The 27,199-nt window shown below is 39.2% G+C and overlaps 1 protein-coding gene and 1 long non-coding RNA gene across 3 annotated transcripts in view; one reads left to right on the forward strand and one right to left on the reverse strand.

Annotated features, from left to right (window-relative positions):
- The window catches only part of CPNE4 (copine 4), a 665,006-nt gene that overhangs the window by 160,821 nt on the left and 476,986 nt on the right, over window positions 1-27,199 (forward strand). The window contains exon 3 of the mRNA XM_072792768.1: window positions 21,586-21,648. The gene's annotated coding sequence lies outside the window, so the exon portion shown is untranslated. The remainder of the gene's footprint in view (window positions 1-21,585; window positions 21,649-27,199) is intronic.
- LOC140614024 (uncharacterized) lies at window positions 1,401-25,292 on the reverse strand. Of its 2 annotated transcripts, XR_012014927.1 has the most exons (8): window positions 25,172-25,292; window positions 19,057-19,199; window positions 18,330-18,443; window positions 15,625-15,750; window positions 11,787-11,909; window positions 11,330-11,455; window positions 4,837-4,913; window positions 1,401-2,143 (listed from the first exon to the last, which is right to left on the reverse strand). It is a non-coding gene; the product is annotated as an uncharacterized lncRNA (long non-coding RNA). The 2 variants fall into 2 exon arrangements; XR_012014926.1 differs by lacking the exon at window positions 15,625-15,750 and having other exon boundaries at window positions 1,405-2,143.

The following is a 27,199-nucleotide window of genomic DNA, read 5'->3' on the forward strand; positions in this document are numbered from 1 at the left end:
ATCTTTCCTTCCCCTTTCTCTATAAATCTAATTTCTGGGCAAAGAGAAAAGATAATTTGTTACATGCTTGTTGCAAGACTGGTTCAGGTTTTTCCTGGAACTAACACCATGAACAGACAGAAAGGTCCTGTGTTTTTAAGAAAGATAATAATTTTTAAAATGTATTCCAAGGGTACACTGTGACAGATTAAAATTGCTAGATAAATACAGATTGCCTCTATTTTTCTTTGCTAAATGTAGCAGCCCTCATCAGAAACCATGTTAGAGACTTTACAGAATTTTCCTTGACTAGTTATCACAATTCTACAAAGCAGGACAAACAATGGCCAAACTGGAGTTTGAATACAGTTGTATCTTGTTCTTGAGTCTAAACTGCTCTGCTTATTCAGATCACTGACTGTAGAAGTTCAAATCGTAAAGGCCAATGAGAATACATAGTGAAATTGATACTCACTTGTGCTGGGTTGACCTTTCCTTTTAGAAAGTAGGCAACTTGTCTCACCTAGGAATGAAGTCACTACCCAGAAATCAAAGGGGGACCTTAAGAGTGAGGGTGGGGGTGACTGGGTGATGGGCACTGAGGTGGGCACTTGACGGGATGAGCACTGGGTGTTATTCTATATGTTGGCAAATTGAACACCAATAAAAAATAAATTTATTAAAAAAAGAGTGAATTGTCAAAAGGCTTAACTCTCTAGAAAAGAGGTAAGAGTGAGAAAGATATTACTTTCTTTGATCTTTTTATTTTTATTCTCTGTTGTTTGAGCTAAACTGGGTTCTAAAACATAATTTTCATAAATGGCATAGTGGTAAACAGAAAGCTATTCCCTTCCACCCCCACAGCAAGCAAACCCTTCAACACCTATTTATGTAATGATCTCTGATTTTACTTTCAACAAAGGTTCTGTGATTTAATGGAATTACCTTTTTCTTTTTAAATACAAAAAAAGGAACTTTCTATTTTTCTTTAACTTTAAAAAAATATCAAAAGCTTATCCCAAATAAAATCATAGATATGGTCATATGATCATTGAAAGACTTCAGACAAGCCGTAGTTCACATTTGTGAACCAATCTGTGAGCAGTAGACATTTCCAAGAGGGAAAATCCAGTCCATAGGTCTGAAATGGTCTCTTAGTGGCCTTTCTGTTGGGCCCAGTATAGTGATAATACTGACTGTAAAGATGAAGTGAGGTCATACCATCATGCTCATGACAAAGATATAAATGCAAATTAGAGCAGTGTTTCTAGGCTTTGGCTACTCATATCACCTATGAGTCTTTTGCAATATCAATTTTCTTCTGTTATTTACTTATTCCTTTTCTTTACATCAACTTGCTTTTAAAAATAAATTTAGCTTTATCCTAAGCAATAATATCCATGACATTGAGTTTGATAAGGCAATTATATATTTGTATCTGATAAACATTAAATCATAAACATAACTTAAAATTTGAAATATTTCTTTGTGAGCTACTTAAAGTCACCCAGTATACCCATGTACCTGTGGTGGTATGTTTACAATGCTTTGGGAAATACTGAGCAAAGGTCAACAAACTTCGGCCAGTTGTCTGTTGGTGAAAATAAGGTTTTATTAGAACATCGGTCCATTCAGTTTTGTATTGTCTATGGATGCTTCTGTGCTACAATGACAGAGTTGAGTAGTTGCTACAGAGGCCGTATGTGTTGCAAAATGGAAAATACTTTGTATGTGTCCTTTATAGAAAAGTTTGCCAAGCCCTGGCTTGAAGGAACACTTTCTGTGGACTGCTCTCTAGTTTCCATCTATGGTCTAAGTCCCCTTCTCCCTAGAAGTATCTTTCATGAGAAGAGACTGTTCCACCTTCTGTGAGGACCAGACTAGAAAAAATTCACTTCTGCGTAGGCTGAACCCGAAGTGTCTAATGAAGGTCTATTGATAGATCTCCACCAAATGTCAATTTACTGCAGGAACTAGCTGTCTCATTATCTCCCAGCCAGCTGGACTGAACATTCCTGCACTTTTCTTCTCTCCAGTCTTCAAAATGGCAGTGACATAAGATGAGATTTAAAGCTTGAAAACTGACTTTGAATATGAATTCAACGTTGATGTGGTTGTCACTTTTAGCTCTGATATCTATATTCCTGGCAAGTGTGGGCAGCTTCTGTTTGAGGTAAAGTTGAAAATTGTTAAGCAGAAAGTAATTTTCATCAGGTAAAGTAGGAAGAACAACTGTGAAGTTGTGTCTCCTTATATTACACTGCTTGATATATTTTTTTAAGATTTTATTTATTTGAGAGAGAGAGAGCATGAGTAGGGCGGGGGAGCAGAGGGAGAGGGAGAAGCGGATGACTCTCCACTGAACAGGGAACCCCCCCAAAAAAGGTGCTTGATCTGAGGACTCCCAAGATTACGACCTGAGCCCAAAGCAGATCCTTAACTAACTGAGCCACCCAGACCCCCCTACACTGTTTGGCAATTGTTTTTTCTTAGATGTTTCTTATGGAAGGGACTAAAAATCCTTACATAAAAGCAAAGGAGAATTGCTAATTTTGAGGACCAAAGAGAAATGGCCATGTATATGTGTATTAGCTATTGTTTTCTCTGAAAGTGTTTTTTTATTGTTCTTTTTTAAAATATTTTATTTATTTATTTATGAGAGACACACAGAGAGAGGCAGAGGCATAGGCAGAGAGAGAAGTGATGTGGGACTCGATTTCAGGACACTGGGATTACGACCTGAGCCAAAGGCAGATGCTCAACCACTGAGCCACCCAAGTGCCTTATTGTTCTTATTATTATAGTTCATCATTGGATAATAGCAGTTAATGTATCTTCTTATAAAGTCTGACCACTGACTCCTTTAAGAGATAGAATCGGCCCTTCTGCCTGAAATATCTTCCACCTACTTCTCCATCGAGAAAACTCCTACTTACCCTTCCAGACCCAAATAAAATGTCCTCTATGAAAACTTACCCAGTCCTTCCCCAGCCTAAATATACCCACACACCCACACACCCTACCCCAAATAAATCACCATCTTTTCTTAAGAGTACACTTATCTTGATGAGCACTGAGAAATATATAGAATTGCTGAATCATTATATGGTACACCTGAAACATAATAGAACACTGCTAATTATACTTGAATAAAAATAAAACTGTATATTCTCTATAACATCTCCTTTGTTCATAATTTCATTAGTCCACAAATACCTTCAAGAAATAAGCCTATATTAAAAACACTTAATTGTGATACATTCTTATCTCATCAATTGGAGTTATATTACATGCTTTAATGCTACTATCCAATGATGAACTATAATAATAAGAACAATAGGGCACTTGGGTGGCTCAGTGGTTGAGCATCTGCCTTTGGCTCAGGTTGTAATCCCAGTGTCCTGAGATCGAGTCCCACATCACTTCTCCCTCTGCCTATGTCTCTGCCTCTCTGTGTGTCTGTCATAAATAAATAAATAACATCTTTAAAAAAAGGAAGAACAATAAAAAAAACACTTTCAGAGAAAACAATAGCTAATACACATATACGTGGCCATTTCTCTGGAAGAAGAAATATGGCCTTTTCTGAGTCTGCTTAGTGGGTCTTTTGTGAATGAGCTGCTTGTTTCCAGGAAAAAGATGTGTTCCTTGTCTTTGGGTAGAGAATATACATCCCCTAATTCTGATGGTTTGGCCTGGCTCACCAAACCACACAGTTTCTGTAATGTGATTCATGTTGGAACAGTGAGGGTTCAGATTTGAGAATGGAGGTGAGACCTGGCCCCAGCCTAACTCTTGCTGAAAGACTCCCTTCCCTGGGTGACTGTGGGGTGATACTAAAAAGCCTCCCTGATGCATCTGCACCTCACACCATGATACTATTTTGTTGACTTCACCGTGGTCTGGATCCTTACTGCCAATTCTTGATTGGCCCCTGTATTGAGGATGGAATCAACCAACAAGATGTTGATCTTGTCTTTCTGCATCAGTGAGTGTCCCACAGGGCCAGGATCCCATGTTTCCTATAGTTCAGCCTTTATCCTTCTCTTGAGAAATAGCATTAATCCTGTGGGGGAAAAGCAGGTGTGGAAGCTTCTATTCCGGGGATTCTTTGCCCAAGAGCAGGGACATTCACAGGGCAATTTACTGCTATAGGCATGGAGCAGTTTGTGAGCAGCCTACTGAGAGCAGGGGCTTTGTTCACAGTGGCTCTGACACGATGTTGCAAACAGATGGGTAATGGGGAATAGGGTCAAAGGCAGAGCTATAGCTTTCACAGTCTAACTAGGGCACATCAAGTGATAATTGCTGGTGACTTAAATTTGGCAGAGATATGTGTTGGGATCTCATGAAGACTGTGGGAGTGTAGCCTATATATCAGGGGGGTGGTGTAGGATAGATATTCCAGCTTCTCTAGGATCAGTATTATCTGGAGGATGGCTGAAGTGACTAAGCCAGAAAGCCTCATGGCAGGCTGGGAATAGGAAGGAGGCTCAGCCATAGTCTACCAGGCTTCCCACTTGTTTCAAGACTCTGCATGCTCTTTACCTCTTTTGTGAATCCCCTTAGATTAACACAATTCATAGAATCATTGCATGTAGAATTGGAAGGTATCTTATAGTTCATCTCCTTCAACTCTGGGCCTGTTTCAAGATGAAAACTGAGGTCCAGAGAGGGCAAGTAAATGAAATTGTCCAAGAATGGTTAAAATGTTATACTCTCTCCTTTCTCTTCTCCTCCCTTCCTTCTCTCCTCCCTTTCTCCCCTCACCTCCTGCATTCCCTTCCCTCCTCTCCTCTCTCCCCTCCCTCCTTCCCTTCTTTCCTTCCTTCTGCAAATATATATTAAAGCACTTACTATGTTCCAGGTAGTCTTCTAGGCGATTGAGACACATTAGTGGACCAAACAGTTAAAAATCCCTGTCTTCATGGATCCTATTGAAGAGACAGACATATTAAACAATGTGCATAATAAATAAGTTATACAACTTGATAAGAACTATGGAAAAATCCAGGGCAGGATTTCAGGGGGTGGGAGAAGGGAAGAATGCAATTTTAAACAGAATGGCCAGGGCAGAATTTGTTGAGAAGGTGACATGTGAACAAAGGCTTGAAGGCACTGAGAATCCACTGTGTGGATCTCTGATAGGATATTCTCTCAAACCAACAGCAGATGGTTTGAATTGTGATATAAGAGAAAGAAGAGTTATGGATGACTCCGGAGCTTTTGGCCTAAATGATGGGAAAGATAGACATGCCATTAATTGAGATGATTGTCTTAGAGCAGGCTTTAAGAGGGGAAATCAGGAGTTTAGGTTTGGACATGTTGAATTTGGTATGCCTGGTAGACGTCCAAGTGGAGTTATTAGGAGAGTGGCTAGATGTTGAAGTCTGGGATTTAGGAGAAAGCTCTGGACTGAAGATGTAAATTTGGAAGTAGTCTTGAATATATAGTATTTAAATCTATGAGACTAGAATGACTTGTCAGGATAGTATGTATAAATAGAGAAGAAGAGATAACCCTGGGGCACCTCAACATCAAGAGAATTATAGACAGTGTGAGTGAACAACACTTTCAAAGTATTTTGCTAGAAGGAAAGAAACAAAATGGCAGCTAGAGGGAAAGTGGGAACTTCTAGAGAGGATTTTTCTAAGTTGGGAGAAATAATGTTTGTAACCTGATAGAGATGGTTTGATAGAGGGTGGCAATTTGATGATATAGGAGAGAGAGGGAGAGTTGCTATAACAATATCCTTCAGTAGTCCAGAAGGGATGGATACAAAGATGCAAGTGTGAAGAGGAGTGACTTTTTTTTTTTTTTTGTGGATAGGAGTGTGGTTACTTGGTACGTTAGCAGGTGAGAGGATGGAAATGAGGCATTGGAGATGGTAGATAGAAGGAGTGGCAGAGTTTGCCAGATTTCTACTCTATTGTTTCAGATTTCTCCACTAAGAAGGTGAGAATTAGCTGGAGTAAGAATGTGGGAGGATCCTTGGAATTTTGAGAAGAAAAGGTGAGAAAAACCCCTTTTAATAAGGAAAATGAATGGGCTAGGAAAAGATAATACTTTCCCTCTCTCCCTCCCTCCTTCTCTTCCATCCTTCTTTCCTTTCCTCTTTACTTTAATCTAACTTTCTCTTGCATATCTGTAACACACCAAGCACTGGGTATCTGAAAGTGGAGGGACAAACATTTTTCTTTGGGCAGTCATTCCTGTTCCATGTTGGTATCATGAATGAATTATCCAGGCATCAGGCCCATCACACAATCTTCAGAACTGTTCCTGGCAGGTGATGATGGATGGCTGGAAATGGGCAGTCAGAATGCTGGCTGAGAGCTTCTGCAGGAAAGGACAAATCTAAAATCCAACAGTGAAACTGAGTTTGCTTCACTCCCACACATAGGCTCTCAGATTTTATTATTTCAGGAGGCTGCTCTCATAAGTCAGTTGACTAGAAATTTGATTGGGGTTGTTTCTTAGAACTAGATTAAAAACATTTTGTTATAATGTAGTGTTTTCAGAATATATCCAGCCAAGGAAGTTCATCATTTGAATCAGCTAAGAAATATTGGTCAATATTTCTTTTTCAAGGATCAACAGGACTCCCAATATCTGATAGGTGCTTGGAGCATATAATATGGATTGGCTTTATTCATAGGGACCTAAGACAGAGCAATATAGAATTACAGATTGGTTTAATTACAAGTGGGAAATTGAAACCTTCACAGGAAATGCAATGGTAGGTATTCCATTCTAAATAGCTTTTTTCCTTTCTCAAAATTCTGAGGGTTATTTAAAAATATATATATGAGCTTTGCTGGTTTTTAGTCTCCTAGTACATCCCTTTGATTCGTATTTTCATTATTTTGGCCTCTCCCTTGTCCCTTCCCTTACTATGTTAACCTATTTCCAATGATTAAGGGGCCTTAAGTTGATCAAGATACTTACAGTTGACTGAAGCTAGATACTTAGTTCTAATAAGAAATGCATTGTAGAGATTCCACTGGTAAGTGCCTATATTTTTTTTTGGGGGGGGGGGGCGTCATTTTCTTAAATGAACTAAAGTCCTATCTATAATAGAGATGATGCCATAGTGTTATCATTCCATTTGCCAACAAATCATGAAGTGCCTTGTGGTTGTATTCATGTTCAGTCTGTACTGTATTCAAGTATGAATTCCTCCACATGACTCCATCCAACACTCTATTCAATGTGGGTCCTCTCTTGCTTTGATGATGGTCACTTGTGGAACTCCCTGGGACAGTCCCCTTGAAGGGACAAGTATCTTTCACTATGGATCCATCAAAAGGGTGACATGGAATAAATAGCATATCCCTTATTTCCCCATCTCTCTGCTGATGGCACCATCCCCAACCTGCATCACTCAAGGCTATGTGGGGATGCTATACTTTACTAAAGAGTTGAGAGAGGACATGTTAAACTATAGGCTAAATTTGACTTTTTGCAATTCCCAGTTCCCCACTGCCCAGATGATTTTTCCTAAAATACTTTATTACAAATCCTCATCTCAGAATCTTCTTCTTGGAAAACCTTAGGAAAAGCCTACCTAAGACATACACTATCTCATCTTAAGATATACTTGTGGTTTGTCAAAAGAAGCCTTTAAGAAAATTTCACACTCCACCCTAGAAATAGTGGTCATATTTTCTTCAAATGCCAAGAAAACTTATACATACAGATGTTAACAGAAATATACTTGGCAAAATGATTGGGATGCTAGTTTTATTTTGGTTTCTGTGTTTTTACTTCTCTCCCATTTCCATTTCAAGGAAGTAACCAGGCTATTTATAATTCTTTGTAACTGGGGGTTTTGCAGGGCAGAAAGCTGAAGTTTCTGGTGACCTATATGATGACCCATATTCCTACCTCTGTGAAAGCCCAAACTTTTTGAAGTTATGATGTTTGATGTCTCAGAGAAGGAAGAAAGAAGAGAGAGAATTTCCATGAGGCTCTGAAAGGATTGTCTTAACTGGGAATGGGATGGAGGTCAACAGGACCCCAAAATATAAGACCAAGGAGTATTCTTGGGGAAGGCCTTGAAGGGAGATGGTTTCATGGTGGACGTAGAGCTGGCTCCATGCCTAGGCCAACCTAGATCTCACCTACAAAGCGTGGGGTTTCCCACAAGTTGGATGGAAAGTTACAAAACTGAAATTAAAAATAAGGGGGAAAATGGATCAGCTGTGACAGGGAGTGGCAAGCATCTGAAAGGAGACAATTAGGATTAGGAATAAGAGGATGCTATGCCAGAGAACCTTTTTGAATGGTCTAATTCTCCTGTTGGATTCATAATAGTTGTTCAATGAATGTTTATTTGTATAAGTGAATGGTGTCACTTAAATTCCATCTCACCCAATCTTCAGGAATGGTTGTTCCCAGTTCATTAAGAGAGGGCACTAAGACAACTAAAAACACATTATCTTATAGGAAGGGATGCTGGTGGCAGTGGTGAGACCAACCCTAACCCCAATTGGCAGAAATGGCATAGATAATACCAGTTCCCTCATCAAGGTCACAGTCCTTGGAGAAGGAGACCAAAGCATCAACAGCTGCTATGTAAAGTCACTGTGCAGGGGGTTGGATATAACATCATTGGCAACAGCAGTTCTAATAATAATAGTTATTACTATAACAAGGATAATATTTAGAATATTAAGCTAAGAACATTAGCTAAACTTGCTAGAGAACCAGGTATGTGCTATGTGCTTTACAAAAAAGAGCTCTGTGATATTGAGAACCATTGAGCAAAGTAGGGGTTATTATCCTCATATTTTTAGATATTGAAACTGCAGTTAAGAAAGATTAATGTAAAAAAAAAAAGAAAGATTAATGTACCTTTCCCTAAATTAGGCCTGAAATTTTAATCAGCTGTCTAGTTCACCTCTCAATGTATTCAGATACATAAGACATTATATTGATTTCAGTTTCTTGACAGATCTGTCCTGACACTGCCTTACTTGTTCTAAGATGAACTGATTGCTTTCTATCTTGAGTACTAGTTGGTATTCTGGGATGACCCTTCCCCATCATCTTAGAGAGTCTGGTGTTGCTTCCCCTGTTTCCTGAACCCAAATATTTTTCTTTTTGGTCTACTCTTTTTTTTTTTTTTTTTTTGATTTCACACATTCACCAATAAATGTCTGAGAAAGGTAAGCTATTTAGCTTTAGAGGTACATGTTTAGGTAGTAGAGCTATACAGTAAAATAAGGAAGTTTAGGGTAATGATTACCTTAGGGGGCAAGCAGTGGGTAGAGATTAGAAGGGAGTCCAATGCAAGCTTCTAAAGATGGCAATGTTTTTAAATTTTTTTTCCAATTTGCTGATTACATGGATATTCCCTATTTAATAAATTATTAAGTTATACATTTTTGTGCACTGAGTATGGATAATACATTTGACTATAAAAAGCATAAAAATGACTTAAATCAATAGTAAATATGCAGTACACCCTTAGTAAATATTAGGTTTTATTATTGTTAAAACTGATTTTCAAACAGTGGCAATTTCCTTACTTGGGACATTTCGCAATGTCTAGAGACATTTTGGCTGTTTCAATGGGGAAAGGGGAGCAGTGCTACTGGTATCCATTGGTTTGGGGTCAGGAGTCCTGTTAAAAACACGGTATAGTATATGGGATAGTTCCCTATAACAAAGAATTATCTGGCCCCAAATATCAATAAATAGTTCCGAAGTTAAGAAACTCTGTTGTAAAGCCTCTGATATGGTATGTAATACCCAGAAGACCTCAATAAATGGGCATTCCCCACCCACTATCACAAACTATATTCTTTATTTAGGTCTGTTATGGCTTTCCTATCAATCATTCACTGCTTCAATATGATAACAATGCATGCCTTCTGATTCCTTCAAGATTAAATATTAAATAAACTGTAAATAGATAAAATTAATAATGGCCAGGATTTTCTTTTAAATCACTTGGCTAGGGTAATGTTCTGTTTACTAGCAATGAACTCAACTCTCCAGAGATTCACCAGATATACTGGACATAGTCTATATCTGTTTTATCTTCTGATTGACAAGAGTCATCTATTGTCTTCTTGAATTTCCTCTAAATTCAGTCTGTGTCACAGAAGGTCTGGCCCCTCAGGCAGCAGTAGCAGTGTCCCCGTGGCTGTCGTTTGCATCATCTTTGCTGAAGCTCCCTCCAGAGACTCGAACCAATGGATACAACTCAGAGACCATTGGCACGCTGAGCATTTCTTCCTGTGGACATATCTAAATGTCTACTGGAACACAAGGGCTGATTTTTTTCCACAGCCACAGTGATCAGCTTACTTCTCACTTAGAGAAGATTACAGATAGTCTAAAATTAGTGTGTCAGTTTTTCCTGATTGAGGAAACAACCTCAAAAAGAAAGAAATTGAATTGATACTTATCCGTGGCATATTGATTTGATGGAACAAGTGGGAGGCAATGATTAATTTCACTGTTTATAAAGCCTCATGTGAATTCATAATATAATAAGTAGAATAGTACATTTGAACCCTGATAAATCAAATAATGTTCTTTTATTTCATGCCTTCTCTAAACTGCTCTGCCTTGAAAAAAAAAACCAAACCCAATAGTGTTTTATAAACTTTAGAATTCCAGAAGCTGAACTAGGTGTGATTTAACAACTTGCCATGGATTTGGAACTCTGATATCACACTTTGTGATTGTATTTTTTCTTTGTGTGCTTCAGGCAACGACTTTCTCCTGGAGACTCTTCCTTGATCAGCAGTCATCCTGTCAGAAGCTATCCCTCGAAACAAATTTTAACGTCTATTAACTAGGGGTTCTGATTATTTTGGTGTGGCTCTTTTGTGCTAGGATAGATGACATTTCTCTCTCTGTAGTATTACTATTTTACCACCATTCAAAACATTTTTTTCATGGTGCAGGTAAAATAGAAAAGGTCTTGGTTGGATCCCAGCTCTGCCACTTACTGACTGCATGGGAAAGTTCATTTAACCTCTCTGTGCCTAAATTTCCTTACCCATAAAAGGAACAGGTACTGATTGTGCTCTGAACACCTATGAAAACAGGGAGGGCAGGTGTCATGGGATTTTAGATGAGCAATTTCACCCAGAAAGGGATACAGGAGAGAAAGGCAGTTATTAACATCACTAAATATCCAGAAACTAGAAATTATGTACTGAGGAAAATTCAAAGACTTAAAATTTAATTTGGCTGACTATTGAAGGAAGATAAGGGGTATCAAAAGAACATTTTGGGTGTCTGTATGCCCAACGTATGCTAGGTACATTTACACAGTTTGCTTTGTTTAAATCCCTAAAATAGTTCTATAAGGTGAATATTAGTTTATTACTTTTTCAGTGGATCCATAGACTTGCCCGACTTGTAACATGGCCTGGGCTCCAAAGATGAGCTGGACACAATCACTTCTTGGTCTTGGGAATCAGGGAGCAGAGGGTGATGTTTGGTGGAGGGGGAGCTAGAAAGAATACAGTTCATAAGAGAATTGGGGACAGTGTACCTCATCTCCATGGCTGCCTGAAGTGCTAGTAATTCTGTAGCTCCAAGTCCAGTGTATCTTGGCTAATCCTTATCCCGTGTACACTTGTTCAAAGATGAAATCATGTGGGGGGTTCTTCTGAGGTCCCAGTTAGCATCATAATATCACAAACACCACACACACACACACACACACACACACACACGGTCCCCAGCAAGCAACTCCTGAGTACTGACTGAGAGCCAGACACTGCATATAGATAAGGGAAGCCACCAAGGCCACATGGGCATAAGAAATAAAATTTCCTTACCCCTGGATTTCTCCCAGAGTTTCCATCTCCATATTTGCTCACTTTTCCATAGCCGGCTCCTAAAGTCCAGGCTTTGCCTGGCCAGCGAGAATAATCAATGGTGAGCTTCCTAATCCCGTGGAGCTATATAAAGGACCAAAATAATGAGTTATTAGTGTCTGATCAGCTCTTCGTCCCCTACTGTTTATTGTCTACTTTGCTTCTTATACTTTATACCAGGGCAACTTAGCTAAATAATTAAACAAAACAAAACAACTGTGTGTGGCCGTGAAGCTTCTCTCCACCTCTGCCTCTTACCATTTGCCTGTTCCTGATCTTCTTTAGTTTCTGATCTTTATCCTCTGATCACTTGATTCCATAACCACGAACTTGACCTCACCCCTGATTTATGTAAACCTTGTCTTTTACCTTCCAAATTTTCTGTAATACCCCTGGTGTTTATCATGATGCCTGAAGGTCTCTTAGCAGCAGCTGGGCCACTTGTTGTCCCTTGCAACAGCAAGGAGGGCATTTATGCATCCTTCCAAAGTACATTTTTCAACACCTGCACTAGTGGAATTTGGCTACTAAATAGAGTAGCCAGTATGTGAGTCCATGTCTGAAACAGACTGGGATAGAAGGCAGAGGGCAGAATTGAAATAAGTCAAGATCCTGAGATTCTTGATGGCTAGTGAATTCCTGCCTGTTGCTGGAGACCTCAATGAAATACAGGAGAGTAGTCTGGCAGGTGAGAGGTTTATCCTGGTGCTCTGAATAACTTAGGTGTATGGCAAGAATCCACTATCACTGATAAATTGATTGCTTGGTTTAGTCATTCATTCTCTGGTTTATCATACATTACATACCTGCCTGAACTGGGTCTAACAACAAATCTTTTCTGCTTCCATAAACTTCTTTAGCCATTGTATTTTCAAAAATAAGCATTGTAAACTGGCCAGATGTGAGGCCAAGGATGTGAATAGGAAGGCCCCATTTTTCAAGTTGTGCTACTGGCTGAGAAATTACCAGAACAATTAGATTTGCTCTTTTTCCGCCAAGAGCCAGCTGCATGGTGCAACCTGAGATCTTGTGGTGGAAGTCAAAGTCCTTTAGAGTCCAAGTAGAAGGATGTCCAAGGTAGTTACAAGGAGATAGTTATAAGGTCTTGCTCCTTGCTCCTTGGCTTGGCCAGTATCTGAGTCACTCTCTGTATTCAGAGCATGCAGAAAAGTCTACTGAAGAATTTTTAATGTCTGTGATCTAGCCTTCTAGACACAATCTTGTATACTTACTTGTATAAGTAAGATTATAATATATATTACTATTTGTGTCTGGATTTTCCCACATCATTAAATATTTTTAGAGTAGAATTGTAATGGCTATATATATTTCGTCACTTGGGTGCGTTTTAATTTATTTAGCCATTTTTATTTTTCTTTATTATAAATAGTGCTTTTATGAACATTTCTTGTCTACATCTTTGATTATGCTTTTATTTTTTATTTTATTTTAAAAAGATTTTATTTATTCATTTGAGAGAGAGAGAGACAGAGGATGAGCAGGGCCAGGGGAGAAGGGAGAGGGAGAAGCAGACTCCCTGCTGAGCAGGGAGCCTGATGTGGGCTTGATTCCAGGACCTCGAGATCATGATTGGAGCCGAAGGCAGACACTTAACCAACTGAGCCACCAGGGAGCCCCTGATTATTCTCTTAGATAGATTCTTAGAAGTACCAATTTAGGGATTTTTAACTTCTGAAGGCTCTTGATCCATACTACAGAAAGTGAGGTTTTTTTCCAGACTGAAAGTTCCAAAATGTATCCCATCAGCAATGTATGCAAGTAATTGAAAAACGACTGTCTCTACAAAATTGTGTATTACTTCTATTCTTCTAATTCTTCTATTATTGAGTTAGCTGTTGAATTATCTCTTGAAGTCTAAAAAGAATCTCTTGTTATATCTGAATGTTTACTACTCTTTTCTATTTCCCTGAGGAGGATGAAGAGAGCGAATCAGGGGTCTAGAAAGCCCTTGTTACTTTCTGTCTCCTCTGATGTGTCTTCATCAAATGATTCACATTCTTCCCCTCATCCCCTCAGAACACTTGTCCTGGTGATATGATTTCTCTCTTCTCCTTCTGGTTGATAAAGAAGTCAGAGTGTACTTGGGGGTATGATATGTCTTGGAGCTGCTGATTAGGATCTGGGAAAGAAAGATTATTAGAGCTTTCTTGCCCACTCAGCATTTTGACCCTGACTTGAAATTAACTTCAAGGAGAGAGTCCTACTCTTTCCTACTTTGTCATACCACCAGATGTCTTCTTTTTTTTTTTTTTAACCCGGGGTTGCTACAGAATTCTTTTTATATGTAACTAAATATACTTTAATTAGAAAATTAATTTGAAAAGCCTTTTTAGAAGGGAGTATCAAAAAAATCAAACCAATAAAACAGAGTCTCTCAGCTCCCTGAAGATTGACAAATATTACCTTAATGGCAAAGGACCTTCTTCTGTGCTAGCTATTTTTTGTTTGTTTGTTTGTTTTTAAGATTTTATTTATTTATTCCTGAGAGACATAGAGAGAAACAGAGACATAGGCAGAGGGAGAAGCAGGCTCCGCACAGGGAGCCCAATGTGGGACTCAATCCCCGGACCAGGATCACGCCCTGAGCCAAAGGCAGATGCTCAACCACTGAGCCACCCAGGCGTCCCATATGCTAGGTGTTTTTAAACAACTGAGAACAGTGTTGTAGGGTTAACTGGGATGAGACCAGCTCTGGCATTACCTGCTTACTGGGATGAACTCACGGGGAGCTGAACTAACTGTGGGAGCTGGAAGCATAGTGCAACCTACTTGTATAACATGCTATCTAAATAATATGGCAGCAAATAGTAGATAATATGATGATAATGGATACAAGAAGTCAGTTTCACAGGAAATAATGGGGATGTCTCAACAAATAGATGCAACAGAGTGTAAGAATAGATGGCTGTGTGTTGCTGCCAATGTGGTCAACCCTTCAGTGAATCCTATGTGTTCATATGTTGTGAACATAGGAACTGGCCTCTAGTTCCTGTCTATCTGGAAGGGGTAAGATGGTTGAGGCCCCCCTTCAGAGACTGGGATCCTAGGCAGGCAAAGGGCAGAAATCCAGTTAATGAGATTAGGGCATGAGGTGTCACTTGATTTAGAGAAGGGGAGTTCTATAACCTAAACAGAGTTTAAGGCCAAAGCTACCTTACAATCCACAGTGACAATGCTGGGTCATGGAGTGTTAAGCAAGAGCTTTAAATAACCTCTGGGCTCAGAACTGTCTTGGTCCTAGGACAGGATGGCAATTGAGGGGTCAAAGGGATGTTGCTGTAGGTTGAAGCAGTTGTGCTTGGTGGGAGACAGGTGGGCCTGACTTTAGACCAGGAACACAGCAGGGGTAATGTGGTTCATGCTTTTGTTTTCTGTTTGGTATCATCATGGTATCCTGTCTTTTGAATGTATGGACTGATTAGGGAGAAATTTTTCATCCATCCCTCTTATTTTCCCTTTGCCCATTTATCTGCCAGAAGCTAATCATCAATGCCCTGTTGGATGGAGGATGGGGAGGGGTACCTAAGAAGGGAAGTGCATCTAACCCCCTGTCCAATGTCCTACCTGTCATGAGGTAGAGGACTCCAAGGCTAGCCCATTCATCTGTCTCCATATGAGTGTGTTATTTAAAAAGTGATTCATGGTGCCAGCGTTGTCCTCCATCACAGCACTCTTAGTCCTTACTACAACCATGGCAAAGCTAGGAAGGTTTTGTGCAAGGAGAGTTTGGGGTAAAATGCTCTGAAGATAAGAGATGAAGAAGAAAATAACAGTCTACCTGCTCTGAGGTTAAGAGCATGGAAACTTAATTTTCTCTGCATCTTGGTCAAGCCATCAGTCTCCTCTTCCAAGTACTTGTCATGTTGTGCCGCAGACAGAGCGTGGACTTGGAGGCCAAATACACCTAGGATTGAGTCCCAGTCCCCCACTTATTAATTGAAACTGATCCTTAGTTTCCTTATTTCTAAACCAAGATCTTTCTTGTCTGCCTTCTAGGATTGTTTTACATATCATTGGAACAATGCAAGTGGAAATGCTCTGTATAGTGAAAAGTATATAAAAGCAAATAAGAATTACAGTTACTGAGTAAAAAAGAACAATTTAAATAATGAATCATCTGTCTTCTAAGCTGATCATCTACCTCCAGCTATAACAGTGGCCAGAATCTGGAGACAAACGGGACAATGCTTTAACATACCAAATCATTATAACTAAGTCAAGGCCAACATGCAGCGCCATTCACATTATCTAATGTGTCATCATACACTGGGAAGGAAAGGGTTAGTAGAAGAAAGCCTACAATTCAATCTCTTTATTGAAGCTCTACTCCTGTAAAAGAAAGAAGGCACAAGACCTGGTCATATCTCCTAGTAAATATGCTAATGGCAGACTCCTTGGAAAATAAGCTTAGTTTTTATCTCTAGAATGCTATTAGGATTCTAGGACTCTTACCCTAAACAAATCTGAATCCATGAATTTATAGGATTACCTATTATGTAAGTGATATGAATTGTACACATTGCTTAGAGAGTCCTGGGTTATTGTGAACATGGAGCATGACCTGATGTGACAAGAAAAGACTTGGGAGTTCAATCTCAGAAGACTCCAAGCCTCTCTCCTTGCTTTTCTGTGCCTTGTGATTATCTGTATCTTTGAAATTATTAGAAAATCTTGGTAACTGTATAAGGCCTCTGATTTCATATCAGACTGATTGGACAATCTGATCTTTTGTGTTATCTTCTATACCTTCCTTTTAAAAAAAAAGAATTACTGGCTCATTATTCTCTCTAGAGAGTATATGTTCTCGTGGGTACTAATGTAGCTGTACTGCATGACTCAGCTACACAGTAGGAACTCTTGTGGATGTCCAATTCTATCTTGGATCATATAGATCATCCAGTCATATTGATTCCTACTTCCCTCAGCCCTTTCTCCACCTTTGAAGACTCCTCAACATCTCCCTCCCAGTACCATATCTATTAAGTCCTGATAACCAGATGTTCTGCTTCAATATACTATTACTTCATTAGACCTCATTAGCATTGAGATTTGTTGGGTCTCCCAGAGTTTTCAAAGCCAGCCCTTCCCTTCAGGTTGCTACCATCTTGTAGGATCCTGGTAAGTCTGATTCCCATCTGGGTCTATGGAGTGTATGATTCTTTTATAGATTCTCCTTTCTCAGAATGGTTACTACATTTCCTGGGCCCTCTGATTCAGAGGTTCCTGTCTTCTCCCTCCTTTCATTACATGGATTGAGAAGAATTATACAGCTATAGTTCACAGACAGCTATAAACTTAATAAAACACCCTACATACTACGTCTCCTTGTTACCACTCACATGCACAGTGTCAGGTAAAGTTTCACGTGTTGGCAGAAGAGTTGTCTTAGAGTTTCTCATCCACAAATAGTTAACTTCCTGCTGTACCCTGGTGGAGGAGAGATGGCCTTCCCAAAATGTTTGACAAATGAGCCTGTTCTCATGTACTGTTCTGCCTCTATGGATTTGTTCTATGATAGGTGTCCTTGGTATTTAAAAATCAGTTTAGGAGGGTAAAAAATATTGTTATATGGGAAGAACACCATCTAATTCTAATTTTTTTAAAGTGGGTATTGAAAGCTTTGGAGGATAATGAGTCCTATATAAGATGATTGTGTGTCCATTTCATTATTCTCATTGTGCCTCTTGGGAAGACAGGAATAGGCACTGTGGTAGATGGAAGAGGACATGAAATTTGAAGTTGAGGGTCATGAGATGGGGAGACCTTCTCTTTCCCACTTAGTAACTGTGGCCTTGGACCCATCCTTCCTCCTGAGTCTCATTTGCTTTATGTATGGAATTGAAATAAATATATACACTGAAGGGTGGTTGAGAAGATCAAATGCCATGGTGGGTATGAAGGCATTTCATAAGCTATAAAGTGCTACAAATAAATGTTCCAATTGATATTCTAAATAAAAAGGGCTTGATTGTTTCCTGGGATTTTCTGAGTTCTCCCCATTACTCCACTGCCACCTCTGATCAGCAGTTCCATAAACATTTAACGTGGGAGGTTAGGTTCTATCAGGCTCTTGGCGGACCATCTGCTAAATGAATCCTGAGATCTGTTAGAACAGAAATTTAAGGCACCAGAGGACACATACACAAGCATACATGCAAATAGATACATACAATCACGCATACAGACATTCCTTCCCCCCCAAAATCTCAGAGTTATGATTTCTTTAAATCATATGTTGAAAAAAATATTTTTCCCCACTGCTTTTTAGAATGCCGCCTGAGGAGGCAGCATTGGTACCTCATGTGCTGGTGCCTGCATACTGATTTGGGAGTTCATGGTGATTGCGAAGTCAGAAGGGAGGTGGGAGAAGAGGACAGCACATGGAAAGGGTCATCTTGGGACCAGAAGTTAAGGTTAGGAGTCAAAATGTAAAGGCTGTGTTGCCATCTGGCTGGGGGACTGGGCCCTTAGCTGTGTTCCCACCTCAGTGACTTTATGCTGTTATCATGGGGATGACTGAGAAGAAAGGTCCCATCCATTGAATCCTTGGAATGTTCCATTTAGTTGAATAGAAGCAGAATAGATTCAGTATGCTCTCTGAAAAAGAAATTGCAAGAAGTTGGAATCAGATTACTCTAAGTTACAAGGTCATTACTGGGATATATAATAGTTATTCTAGATCTATATGTTTTAAACCAGGTATCTATATCTAAGAATGGCTCCATAGAGATGCCTGGATTGCTCAGTGGTTGAGCATCTGCCTTTGGTTCAGGTCATGATCCTGGGCTCCTAGGATCGAGTCCCCCACCAGGCTCCCTGTCGAGGAAAAGCCTGCCTTTCTCTCTTCCTATATCTCGTCACTCTCTGTGTCTCTCATGAATAAATAAATAAAATCTTTAAAAAAAAAAGAATAGCTCCATAATTCTCTGGCTTCATCAGGCAAATCTTGGGTCTTTGAAATAAGACTTAGAAAAACTAGCTGTTGAATTAGGACTGCCCTTCAGCTGTGTTCCCAAATATTTAGTACAATGGAATTAGACAGATGTTGGTTCAAATCCTACCAACTAGTTTTGAGGTCATAGATAAGATGGTTGATCTCTCTGCGGTCAGTTTCTTTACTTGTAAGATGTAGATAATAATAACCCTTTGGGTTCTTGTAGAGCAAATAAAGAAAATGTGCACTGTTGCCCAACGTGTAGTAGGTACTCACAAATGTTGGTTCCTGTTGCAGTTCCTTCTCTACTTCAGGTTCCCTTTGTTGGGTTTTCCCTGGACTACTCCTTCCATCCATAATTGCTGTTTAGATTTAGATTGTTTAAAACTCACTGGATTATTTGTCCAGTTGTTTTCAATCTAATGGAGATAATAATAAGACCGAATAATACTTATCTCATGAGTTCATTGTAGAGGGTAAATGATATATTACAAATAAAACAGCACACAGCTTGACAAATAGTAGGTAGATACAGGTTAGCTAAATGTATTATCCCTTTATTGAGTGAGGAAGAAAGGAAAAGACAGTCTTTAAGCCTCAAATCTCCCCCATCCTTAGTGTCATCTTCATAACTTAGTAATCCTGAGTTTGAATCAAAAAGTCCTCAAAATATTGTCCCTGTTCCTAGTGACCTGACACTACAGAAAATTTCAAGTCAACTAGAATCTTGTCTTTGTTCTATGTTTCCTGCATACCTTCACTGTTTGGCTTGGTGCAATGGGATTCTTTAAGACCATTCCCAAAGGGTAGACTGTGAAAAGTTCCTGAAAATTCTGTGTAAGGCTTTCTCTGTTTTCTGGGCTTAGGCAGTGAGGGTGAGGTGGCAGGGTCTGGAAATCCTCCATTTTACAAAGAAGGAAACACTTCCTAATTTTATTCTATTCTGATTCTAGCTTCAGATCACAATGCAAAGACAAATATACCTCCCCCAACACACCTACGGCAATCTAAGGACAGCACCCAATTGCAAATTATAACTTCTTGGTGCCAATTCCTCCTACTATGCTGTCTTTAGATACTGATATTATTGGGACTCAGTTTTTCTAATCTAAGAAAACAATATGTAATGACACTGATAAAGCTAGAAAAAAATCCCTATCCAGAAATGCATATTTGTGTCATCAGAAACATGCATCTATGTTCAGGTATATCTAGAACTGGTCCATTGGACTATAGAATTTTTTTCAATGCTTCTCTCTCAGGGCATTCTACTATTTCTTTTTTCTTTTCTTTCTTTCTTTCTTTCTTTCTTTGCATGGCAGGAAGAAAAATTTCCATTTTAAACAGCAGAAAAATTGAGTGTAGTCACTTTTCCAGTCTGGGAGGGTTTTATTTTACATCAAAGGAGGTGAAGCATTAGTAATCTACTTTGATAACTTCTTTTGAGAGTGAAACTGGAGTGCCCACCCTCCCAGAGCATCATCTCAAAGGAGTGGAGGGTATTACCAGAAACAGTAGGATTGCTCTGCATAATAAACCTAGTAAAAGGAGGGAAATTTTGAATTTCTAGGGGGCACTCAGGAATGGATAGGGTATGTGAGAGGCATGGGAACTAGGAGAAAGGAGACAGCTACAGAGAACCAGAGTCTCCTCAGTTGGCAGGAAGCCAGTGCCCAAAGGAAGAAACACAGCTAGAGAAAAATGTCTTACTTTTCAATTTTAAGATGTCTTGAATTATTGTAGTCCCCATTCCATTGCTTCAAACTTTGAGTGATGTTTGGTTATACAGGCCTGCCTAAGTCATTGGTGCTTTGTGTGGAATGAAGGACCAGGATGGATTCCCAAGGGACTGCCTATGTGCAGAAAAGACAGAGCAGTTGTAGGAGGGGTGCAAAGTAGAGATGGAAAACTCCAGAAAAGCAGGAAACTGGATCATAAGATGAGATGACCAAGGGACAGATTAAGACCTATGGGATCCTCAGAAACACTGTAGGGGGCAAGGATAAGAGGAAGAGTGTGGGTGGTAGATTTACCATGGAAAGTAGAGTCAGGGCTCTGTTGGTTCTGTTTGAAAATTAAAGGATAGGGAAGATGTGGGTTCCCCAGAGGCAGCTGTTTTGTGTGTATGTGTTTTGTGTGTGTGTGTGTGTGTGTGTGTGTTTGTACATGGCAGGAGGAGACAATCCTTGAGTGAGGCAATTAACAATGTTGATACCTTTTACATACACACCACTTTTTAGTTGAGAGAGCTATATTGTATGAGTCCAGGGCTGAAAGGGGAGGCTTAATGTGTGGTTCTGGTACTTGACAGTAAACTATTCCACGTTGGCACATTGGAGGCAGTCTGGTAAACAATACAGATGATGTTAGGTGAGAGGTAAATTTTGTAGACGAACTTACCTTTTGTAAAAAAGGGTCAATTACATTCTTCTTTTCATCCTATAGCTGTGCTATAGATTCCTTTGCAGGGCTGCCATATAAACTCAAGGTTCTATGTACTACAATAAGGCACCTGGTTAAGGTAGGGAGTTGCTCATCATTCTTTTTATTTTACTTCTTTTGTATCTTTTTGTAATTCTTAGTTCAGTGTTCTTTGCACAAGTGCCTTCAGAATATTTTTATTGACTGGTCAAACCTTGAAACTCAGATGTATCTAGAACTGGTCAGTTAGACTATAGAATTTTTTCAATGCTTCTCTTTGAGGACATTCCCTAAATCTTAATGTGAAGAGAATGAAAGGATACCATATTAATCGTGAAACAAATTCCTCTACTTCTTCTTTTTTTTTTTTTTTTTGCATGGCAGGAAGAAAAATTACCATTTTAAACAGCAGAAAAATTGAATGGAGCTGCTTTTATCCTCTCTGAGGTAACATTTTTCAATCTCCTAAACTTCTAAAAAAGAGACCATGAAATACTACATAATGTTGGGAAGTTCTTGTGCTTTCCTTAAGGGAAATAAAACTATTATTTCATAGGAGGCTCAGAAAATGAGAATTTCCACTAAGAATGCTTATCATATTTATTGTTTGTACTACTTATCATAGTCAGACTTACTTTAGAATTATATATATATAATATATATATAATTCTAAATATTGTACTTACTTTAGAATTATATATATTGCACTTCTTAGCTAGAGTGTGAGTATTGTTGAAAAGGAGCCATGCTTTATGCTTTAAGGCCAAGATGACCGAGATTTCATCTTGGTACTATTGGTCGTGGCTGCCAGGAGCAGTGTGTTTAAAAAAAATGGTGGGGCTGTATTTGAGTTGGCTTAGGAATGGACTGTCACAATCAATTAGTAAAGCCTGCTATGGGTATGGAAGAGAGAGGTATGACATGTATTATGCCGTCTTCCTCTAGGTCCTTTTTAGAGCATTGAGCAAAATAGGCACTCAGTAAAACTTGGCTTTATTTCATAAGTTAAAAACAATGCATAACTACCAACAGAGCTCTGGAATTACCACACTACCCATTTTTGTCTCTATGTAGGACAAGGAGGTGTACATCCGCAGCCATATAGTTTATTGTTCAAATTGGGACACTCTTGACAGTGAAAAGAGGCTGTATTAATAATCATGCTGGAGCTGTGGATGTATACTAGAACTGCTGCTGATAAGTGAGACATATGGGCCACCCTATATGTCTCTCTAAAGTGGCCCTTTAGAGTAAATGAATATTTCTTCCAAACCAAGGGTTAGCAAACTATGACTCAAAGGCCAATACAGCCATCCATCTGTTCTAATAAAGTTTTATTACAGCCATGCCTATTTATTTATGTTTTGTGTTTCTGGCTGCTTTTGTTTCAATAGAGTCTAATAGTTGTGGCATAGACTGTATGGTGTGCAAAGCCAAAAATATTTGCTATCAGGTTCTTTATAGGAAAAGTGCTGACCCTTGCTAGTCAATAGAATTCTTGTTGAAGGGTCTCTGGCTTCCTGGAGAAGAAAACTAACATGTTAGGACCTACTGTGTGCTAAGCTTCATGCTAGACACTTTGCATATATGATCTCATTTAATCTCAAATGACCTTGCAACATAGGCATAATCTCAATTTATTCTAAAAATTTCTAGGCTACCAATGACAGAAGAAATGAGGCTTCCAAACCTGTAGTTCTCAGAATCTTTTCCTCTCAGTGCTCTGTGGAATGCTCTGACAACAACCTATGAACTTCTCTGACTCTCACATCCCACATCCAATCTGGCAGCAAATCCTTTGGGCTTTATCTTTAAATTATATTCAGAATTCAACCATTGCCACCACAGCCCCCCACCCCATCTGAGTTATCATTCAGCATGTACTATCATATCCTACCTGGATTAAGTCAGGCTTCCCTGAGTCTGCTCTTGACCCTACAGTCTGTTTTCATTGGAGCATAGTGATCCTTTTAAAATCCAAGTCAGATGATGTTACTCTTCTGCTCTCCTACGGTTTCTTCCCATCTTATTCAGAGTAAAACCCAAAATCTTGACAATGACCTACAAGGCTCTTCACTATCCACAATGAAAGCCATATTTAAATTTAAATTTAGGTATACTAAAATTAAATACAATTAAGAATTCACACTAGTCCCATTTAAAGTGCTCAGTAGCCCCACTGTGGCTAGTGCCTACCGTATTGGAGAGCATAGATACAGAACATTTCTATCATTACAGAAAGTTCTATTGAATGGCACTGGGATCTGCTTTCTCATTATCTCTCTGGCCCTGTTTCTCACTTCTTTCTCCCTTGCTTACTCCATTCCAGCTACAAGAAGCTCCTAACAGCTTCTTAAACCTTTGTGCCTTAGAACTTTTGAACATGTTTTATCCTCTGCCTGAAACATTCTATCTCTAGATAACAACATGCCTTGATTTTTTAGAAACTTTAGGTCCTTGCTCAAGTGACACCTTCTGTGACAACCTGTTTAATCTGCAGCTCCCTGGTACTCTTCCCATTCCTCTCCTCTGCTTTATTTCCCTATATCATTTACTGTCACCTGACATTTGTATGCACAAATATGTGTATATGCTCTCCCCCATTTCCAATCATAAGACCTCCATGAGTCTAGTGTTTAGCTTTTGTTTCTGTTTTTTTTTCTACTTCATAATTTTTCCCAGCACCATAGTAATGACTGACTTAGTAATCATTCCATTTGATGAATAAATGGGAATATCGACAGGCATTTGTTTGATCCTTTAGAAGCTTATCTAATTTCATCTAGGCTGTACACATTGTGTTTTTTTAATCCACTAATCTATTGCTTTGTTGTTGTTTTTTTAATTAAATATTTTACTTATTTATTGGAGAGAGAGAGAGATAGTGAGAGAGAACAGGAGCAGGGAGGAGAGGGAGAAGCAGACTCTCTGCTGAGCAGGGAGCCAACAAGGGGCTCGATCCCAGGCCTCCTCTGCCAGTGCAGAATTGACCTCAGTTCAAGGCATATTGACTCACTATGTCCACTAACCTAAGAACCCTATTCCTCAACTAGCCCAAAGTAGTAGAAGATTATTAAAGAATTGCCAATATTCCTTCTTCATTGGTACTTCTAACAGTTTTTCCCCATTGTCTTGAGAAACTGATGTGAACTAGTGAGGCTTTGCAGAAGATGGACTGTTTTTATTATTTTAATTAATCCAATATCTATATGTACAGAAAAGAAAGAATCCAATGAAAGACAATTTACATGATATTGTGTAATTACAGTATGCTGGTAAAAGAACGTTTGTCCAAAGTTATATCTTTATGTCCTCGTCACAAAAGCAGCTTGAATTTGCGTCAAACAAAGCCTTATCTCAGCTACTGTTACTCTGGAATACGGTGAGGAGCTTTTAATGCTGGCCTCCTGGCACACATACTTTAGAGAATAGTGTCTGACTCAGGCTAGAGTAGCTCAGAAGGGCTAAAAAATAAGCCTATGCAAGTAAATTCAGAGTACTGAAAAGGCATTGATTTTGGTTCAAATCCTGAGGTGGACATTTTGGGGCTGTGTGAATCTCTGCATTTCTCTAGCCCTTGGGAGAGACCTAAAACAGCACAATGTAGCAAAATGAACTCAGATTTTCTTAGGAGCCAGACCAATATCAAAATCTCTGACCCATGATTTGCTTGTCCTGTGAGCTAAGAGAAGTTGTCTAATTCCTCCAACTTGGAGATCCAGGATGAGGTATCTGACACAGAGTGGAGACTCAGTGAAAATGGTGGCTTTATTTGTAGATTGTCCCAATTCTGCTTAATAACGAAATGTGAGACTTTAGGCAAGTCACTTCAAGTATGGATTTTGCTTTCTCATCTATAAAATAAAGAGTTGGACTAGATTAATACATTTTTTAGGTTCCTCTTATGTCTAACATTTGATGATTCGACTATATTTATACTCTGTAACTCTATATCTTCAACTTAACTCACATGAATTTCATTCATCTTCCTCTGAATGTTAATGTTGTTATCCATGAAAATAAGACACTGCAAAGGTGCCCCCTTTGTTCCGCTGGGGTCTGCTTCTTGATCCTTCAGGCATGGCCCCGAGCCATAGTGAGCTCATTTCTAGCCTGACAGTGAATGCCTCATTCTTGCTTCTCATTCCCCATGTCATAATACCCTGCAGGTAGGCTCACATCCTTCAGAACCTACAACATGACTGCCTGTCACCCTTGCTAACTTTCTGCTCTACATGAGCTGGAAGACCAAACAAGAATATGAACTTCAACATTCAAATTTTGGTTCTTCAAGACTTGGCTGAGGATTAACACCTCTGAGAAGTCTTCTTTAGCTTATCTCTTAGGTCAGTTCCAAAGGCCCACTCTGTGCTTTCGATAATGATGCATGCATGTTTTAATCATGGCACTTATCACACTGTATTAAAATTGTCTATTTTCTCATCTGTGCCCCTAATTAAATTTTCAGATTTTGAGTGAGGATCAAAATCTCAATCAAATATGAGTCTACTGTACTTAGCAATACATATGATAGATATATTGTAAGCATACACACAAGAGATAATTAAAGTTAAATCAATAAATTCCTATTACCTGAGGTCAAGTTGCAAAGTCTTTCTCCCCACTTATTTCTCCCCCTTCCTTTAATATAAAAGAAACTAAAGATACAAAGGGAATAGGGTTATTTTTAAGAACTGTTCTTCAGTCTGCTACCATAGTATGACCTTTCCTTTCCAGAGGAATTATCAATACTGGATTACCTCTACATTCGTTGTCTTGCTTCAACTGTACTGTGAGAACACAGCTTGAGTATTCTTGTTTGCTTTTAACAGATGTAGAAGATGCAGCCCAAAGAGTTTTGGTTATATTCAGCTGTACCTCTCTATCTAAGGTTATAGAACTAGTTAGAGGTAGAAAACGGTATTGCAATCCAAGTCTTTCAATTGTAAACCTAGTGTGTATTTGCTTCTATGACTTAAGAATCTTGGTATAGCATATGAAAACATTCTTTACACCTCCTTTGGTTCAGCAAGTTTGACAAACTTGGTAGAAAATGAACTTGGGAGGAAAACAGTCTAGGAAAATGGTAACATTCTGAAGATGTCAAAAAAACAGAAGGTTTTAGGGGACTAAGGGAATGCATTCACCCAGGCCTCCATTGGTAATCTGTTTGGGGATAACAGACCAGAGTATTGATAAACAGCTCACTTGGGAAAAGGCATAGTGAAATGTCTAGAATCAAACAAAATAGGATGGGTGAGGCTGAGATGCTGGAGATATGTGCAAAGAGCAAACTCAACTCTTGCTCAGGATAGAATGGGGAACAGATCGAGATAATTTGCAAGATTGGCTGGCTTATAAATTTCAGAAAGTCCAATGCCAGGAGAAAAGTGAAGAAACCCTGTGTCAGCCTTCAGCAAAATGTACTATATACACTACCTGCTCTCTCAGAGATGGCTGTCTCCTCCTCCTGCCAAGTGAGAGAAGTATGAGATCTTTCAGGTGAGGATTGCTAGCAGCTGGCTGGTGATGAATGTGGCCAAAGAGAAGAGCTGGAGCTCTTGGTAGGGAATGGTTTTTAATACCCTGGTTTTCAGAGAGAAAGAGGCACATGCAATCAAAGACTCAAAAATCAGAATTGGGAGGATCCACAAAACAGTGAGTTAAAGAGTTATGGAAACTGATGATAGGGTCACACAACCCCCATTCACATATTAGGGGTCAAACTGGAAACCAAGATCAGATCATAAATCCTTTCCTCCCTTCCTCCCTTCCTCCCTTTCTCTCTCTCTCTCTCTCTCTCTCTCTCTCTCCCTCTCTCTCTCTCTCCCTTCCTTCCCTCCTTTCTTCCTTTCTTTTCTCTCATTTTTTTTTTTAATTGCTCTGATGGAGTATTGGCCCTGCTGGTCCTTCTTTAGTAGCCATAGTGGCTCATCCATTCATTTACTCCTTTCTCTCCCCTTACCCCCCAACCCCACCACCACACAAAGGAGTTCCA

The sequence above is a fragment of the Canis lupus genome, chromosome 22 (genome assembly GCF_048164855.1).
Source record: "Canis lupus baileyi chromosome 22, mCanLup2.hap1, whole genome shotgun sequence".
NCBI classification, from domain to species: domain Eukaryota; kingdom Metazoa; phylum Chordata; class Mammalia; order Carnivora; family Canidae; genus Canis; species Canis lupus.